Raw genomic sequence first — 6,656 nt, forward strand, 5'->3', positions numbered from 1 at the left:
CTTAAAGAAACAAAGTTTTTTTGGGAAATGACTGTTTACAGGTCTATATCAGAGAATGTATAAGATGAGCCTGGAACACCCTATGTTGCCAAAAATTAAGTAAGTGCTCAAAGAATGATGGACACATGAAAAAAATGACACATGAACAGTTTAAAAATGCTCCTACAAGCTGAATCTGAGAAAATTTGAGCATCCAATTAAATAATGACAGTAATGGATTATAATCCATTCAGTAAAATAGGAATCCACAATTTCATAGTGATAAACACAAAAAAGAAAAAATACAAGCTATTTGTTATAGTAGAATGCTAAGCATGGAAATGGAAAAGGAATGATGAAGTTAAAAAATCACAGTTTGACAAACAGCATAGTAACAATTGATTAGTTAAGAAGCATTATAGATAAATAAAACTAATGATGAGAGTTTAATGAGGTAGAAGGCATCTACATACTCTTAAACTATCTCCCACAAAGTACTTATTAATTAAAAACAGTCATACTGAAGAAACTTGAAGACATTATCTTAACCAATTGATCAATGTTAACATCACCTAAGAATGGGACAAATCCACAGCATGTACTACTAATACAATGAGATCATAAGAATATCATTTTTGTGGTGCTGCTGTTGAAAATATATGACATCATTCAATCAAAATTAAACCTCACAAAAATCAAAATTAAGGGGCATTCTATAACTAGCCTTAACTCTTTAAAAACAATAAGATCATAAATAACAAAGACAGTTTGAGCAATTATTCCAGATTTAGGGAAAATAAGTAATCGTGAAAATTAAATGCAATATGTGAACCTGAACTGCACTCTGGATTCTCTTTTTCTCTTTTTAAATATCGATATTTCTAGATAAGTAATTTGGATTAAACTTATAGATATAATTACAACATAAATTACGTTGTGTACTTTTCTATAATTTCAAATATATTAACTTTTTTTTTTTTTTTTTAACTAATGGACATTAGTTGAAAAAATTGTGTGTTTAGCCTTGTTGGTGCAATGGTTAATTGCTTCACTGCTGACCAAAGGTTAGTAGTTCCAAAAGACCTAGTGATCTGCTCCATAAGGGTTACAACCTAAACAGTGTTAGTGATATCTTAATCATTTAAAACTGAAGTTCAGAAACTCTAAAGATTCATTGGATTGTAGGAGGTGGGAAAAGGAACATGTATAAAATTGTTATTTTTTCACAATTACATTAAATATAGAGACCATCAAAAGAATATCTGTGGAGTAATGATTCATTTTGAAGTCTGGAAATAGAATGCATGGTTTTTCTACCTGACACAAATAGTTGCATTTTCTGTGGCAATTAGTACTCTTTTGATGGTGACTTCTTAATACTTTTAGACTATTTTTCTCACTACCACTGTCATTTCACTAGAACAAGCTACTATTCTCCCACCTGGATTATGGGCATGTTGTTCTAAATGATTCAGTATTCTTACTATTAAATTACCTTTTCCCAAATCTAACGAATTTACCCATCTACTTAATACCTTTGAATGGTTCCAGGGAGAGTGTGGAATAATTTGTTTTACAAAGTCCTTCTGCTTACCTTTCCAGTCATCTCTTTCCCTAGTTATACCTGCAGAGTATATTACCACAAACCACATACATACTATCTCCCTCTTACATACCCATATATTCTTCTCTCTCTCACACACACACTCTGCCACACACAGACATACATACACACTTATGTTGCTAATTCTAATATACCCCCTGATCTTAGCTTATATATCTCATGGAAATTTCTCTGTATCTCTGAAATGCAGGTAAATGTCTCTCATTTATGACCTCATAGTATCTGTTTTTTTTTTCCCCTAAAATAATGGAGATGTTAGTCACATACCATAAAATTCACCCTTAAAATTGCAGTGATTTTTAGTATATTCACAAGTATGTGCAATTATCACAATGATATACCACACCATTTTCATCACTCCCAAAAGAAACCAAGTACCATTTATCTACCAGTCCCTATGTTTCTATCCCCCTAATCAACTTTCTGTATCAATGGATTGGCATATCTGGACATTTCATGAAGATAGAATTACATGATATGTGGTCTTTCGTGTCTGTCTTCTTCACTTAGTATAATGCTTTCAATCTTCATCCATGTTTCAGCACATATCAATATCTCATTTCCTTCTGTGGCTTAATAATATATCAATGTATGAACACATCATAGTTTGCTTATCCATTAATCACTTAATGAGCAAGCATTTAAGTTGTTTTCACTTTTTGGTTATTATGAATAATGATACAGTGAAGATTCTTGTACAGTTTTTGTATATACAAATATCTGTAACTCTCTAATTGCCAGCACATGATAACCCTTTGTATAACACTGTAAGAAATGTCAACTGTTTTTTCATCATTTTACAATCTTATCAGAAAAATATGAGGGTTCCAATTTCAGCATAACTTTGCCAGCACTTATTATTGTCTATCTTTTTTATTGTAGCCATCTTTGGGAATATAAAGTGGCATTTCATTATGGTTTTAATTTGTATTTCCCTAATGACTAATGATTTAGTCATCTTTTCACATTCTTATTGTACACATATATATCTTCTTTGCATCTTGGCTGAAAGTAGAGAAAAGCAGAAAGATGTTTGTCTGTGTTTTATTGACCATGAAAAGGCATTCAAATGTGTGGATCATAACAAACTTTGGATAACATTGTAAAGAATATGAATTCCAGAACATTAAATTGTGCTCAAGTAGAAGTGGTGCATAGACCAAGAGGCAGTCATTCGAACGGAATAAGGGGATACTGCATGATTTTAAATCAGGAAAGTTATACATAAGGTTTGCATTCTTTCACCATACTTACTCAATCAGTATGTTGAGTAAATAATTTGAGAAGCTGGAATATATGAAGAAAAATGTGGCATCAGGATTAGAGGAAGATTCATTAATAACCTGAAAATGCAGATAACCAAAACTTGCTTGCTGAAAGCAAAGAAGACTTGAAGCAATTACTAATGAAAATCAGACTACAGCCTGCAGTCTGAATTATACCTCCAGACAAAGAAAACAAAAGTCCTCACAACTGGACCAACAAGTAACATCATGATAAACAGAGAAAAGATTAAAGTTGTCAAGGATTTCATTTTATTTGAATATGCAGTCAATGCCCATGGAAGCAGCAGTGAAGAAATCAAGTGATGTATGTATTGCATTGGACAAATAGGTTGCAAAAGACCTCCTTCAGGTGTTAAAAAAAAAAAAAAAAAAAAAAGCAAAAATGTTACTTTGAGCAACTAAGGTAGACCTGACCTAACCCATGATATTTTCAATGACTTAAAATGCACACAAAATCTGAACAATGAATAAGGAAGATCAAAGAGGAGATGATAACTTAGAATTATGGTGTTGCCAAAGAATATTGAATACACCATGAACTTCCAGAAGAACCAACAAATCTGTCTTGGAAGAAGTACAGCCAGAATTCTCCTTAGAAGTGATGTTGTTGAGATTTAGTCTTATGCACTTTAGACATGTACCAGGAGGGACTGTTCCACGGTAGGCAAAGTAGAGAATCAGCAAAAAACAAAAACAAAAACAAAAAAAAACAAGGAGGACTGTCAACAAGACGGATTGACACAATGGCTTTAACACAGCAGTGATTGTCAGGATGGTACAGGACTGGGCAGTGTTTAGTTCTGTTGTACATAGGCTCTCTATGAGTTGGAACCTACTCTATGGTACCTAAAAACAGGAACCACATATCTTCTATGGAGAAATGGCTGTTCAAACTCTTAATCCATTTTTAATAGTAGATTATTTGCCTTTTTATTGCTGAATTGTAATTTTCATATATTCTTAGTACTTGTCCTTTATTGGATGCATGATTTGCAAATATTTTCTTCCATTCTGTTGGTCATCTTTTAGCTTTCTTTTTAATTTCACTTGAAGCACATTTTTAATTTTAATGAAGTCAAGTTTATCTTTTTTTTCTTTTAATTCTTTTTCCATCTTGTTTGCTTGTGGTTGTACACAATAGCTATTGCTTAACTAAGGTAATAAAAATTTATAATTATGTTTTCTTCTGAGAGTTTTATAGTTTTAAATCTTATATTTGGGTCTTTGATTAATTTTGAAAAATTTTTTTCTTTTGTGTATGGGGTGAGGAAGGGATGCAACTTAATTCTTTTGCTTAACATACAGTTTTGATATTCAGTTGTCCTGACACCATTTGCTAAAAAGACTCTTATTTTCCATTGAATTGTCTTGGCATCCTTGTCAAAAGTGATTTTAAAGCATTTTGCATTTTACCCTTTGTATTATTTATTTCACTTATGAATATTGACTTTTGCCTCTATTCTATACTAGAATGCAAATTTCTTGCTGTATTCCCTCCAGTGTTCCTGTACCCATTCAGTGAGAGTATATAAAAGGTACCCATTAAATATTTGCTGAATTAATGAATTAATGGTTCTGATACAAAATTATACTTGTAGACATTTGATAAGCTAAATACTTTTGAAACATATCTGTGGTATATGTTTGATGATTTCTTTTTTTATGTAAGAACAGATACAAGACAAATTATAATGTATCATAATTCATTGCAGCATGGTGTCCGATCAGTGCTCACAGGAAAAAGTAGTGAATAGAAAGTCATACTGCATTTGTGACAACCTATTTACTTGAAGTTTTAAATGACATTTCTGCTTTCAGAAAAGCTATCTAAAGAATTCTTAACTTAGAGCTGCATCTCTCAAAATTTGGATACTTCCAAAAATTATTTAGGTTGCTAATGTAGATCAGAGCTACATAATTCTTGAGATTTTTTAACTAGATCATTTTTTTAAATAAATGATTATCTCCTATAAGTATATATTGTTGTTGTATTTGCCATTGAGTTGAACCTGACTCATAGCGACCCCTCCTTGGGTTTCCAAGGCGGTATCACTACGGAAGTAGATTGCCCAAACTTCCTTCTGAGGAGTGGCTGGTGGGTTTGAACTGCCAGCCTTCTGGTTAGCAGTCAAATGCCTTAGGCACTATGCTACCAGAGCTCCCATAATCTTATATTTATTTGTTTTTTACTTTGAACACGTAAAGGCATGAATCACATGCATTGACATTAACCCTAATTACCATATAGGCTAATTAAGAAGTCTAAGTGTAGGAAGGTTGGGCAATCCTACTTCTGTAGTGATACTGCCTCGGAAACCCAAGGAGGGGTCTCTATGAGTCGGGGCCGACTTGACGGCACATAACAACAACAACAACAAAAGTGTATATCAAATTATTATTTATTTATGTACTGCTTTTGATCTTTCAGAGGTAGAGTGACAGATGATAACTAAATAATCAGAAATGGATATTGGATATAAACTGCAATTATCATCTCACTTTTAAATATGGTTGCTGTTACAATCCCAGGATTGGCAGGCAATATGGCAGGGCACTCATTCAAGTCTAGGAACTGGACATGATGATGAGCCAGATGCAGGATCTTCTTGGGTTTCTGAGATGGTATCACTATGGTGGTAGATTGCCCCATCTTCCAATTTTCCTTCTGAGGAGTGGCTGGTGGGTTCAGACAGCCACCCTTCTGGTTAGTAGTCAAATGCCTTAGGAACTCTGCCACCAGAGCCCTATATATACATACATACATGAGTATATATAGATATATACACACACATATACATACATACACACACATATCACACACACACACACACATATCACACACACACACACACAGAGAGAGAGAGAGACAGTGAATAAGGAAGGCCAAAGAAGAGTTGATGCTTTTGAGTTGTGGTGCTGGCGAAGAATGCTAAGAGTACCATGGTCTGCTAAAAGAACTAACAAATCCGTCCTGGATGAAGTGCGGCCAGAATGCTGCTTGGAAGTGAGAATGGCCAGACTCACATACTTTGGTCATGTTGTCAGAAGGAATCATTCCCCGGAGAAGGATGTCATGCTTGGTAAAGTGAAGAGTCAACAAAGAAGACCCTCAATGAGATGGATTGACAGTGGCTTCAACAGTGGGCTCAGGTATAGCAAGGATCATGGGGCTGGCACAAGACTGGGCAGTGTTTAGTTCTGTTGTGAATATATCGCTATGAGTTGGAGATGACTTAACAGCACCTAACTACAGCAACAACACACACACACACACACATATGTATGAAGCAGGCTACACTCTGGAAGAACTCCCTTTCCAATGATTGGCTATCCATAGCACATTTTACCATGAAAATGATTATATTATATCAGATCTTATCATGGAGGATGACTATATCATAACTGCTAAAAGTACTGAGAATCATGGCCCAGGCAAGTCAACACACAACCTTCACCATCACACTAAGTTATATTTGACAGAATATTTTCAGTGTAATAGAGAAAGAAATAATATTGCAGTGGTTGAAGAGTACATGGGTCATGAAGGGGAAGAGTGAGTATCACAACTAGAATTTTCCCTATAGTTTTTGTATGTAAGATTGCAGTGACACATAGAAGAGCATTCTGGCTGCACTTCTTCCAGGACCGGTTGGGCAATTATCATTGTTTTTCTTTTATTTTTATGTTGTTTGAATTATGCAAGGAATCACTCAGTTGGACAGCTTGAAACTACAGAAGAGAGAGAAGTTACAATTGATAGATCAAAG

The sequence above is a fragment of the Orycteropus afer genome, unplaced genomic scaffold, assembly GCF_000298275.1.
Source record: "Orycteropus afer afer isolate SDZICR_OR568_19922 unplaced genomic scaffold, OryAfe1.0 scaffold00554, whole genome shotgun sequence".
Taxonomy (NCBI): Eukaryota; Metazoa; Chordata; class Mammalia; order Tubulidentata; family Orycteropodidae; genus Orycteropus; species Orycteropus afer.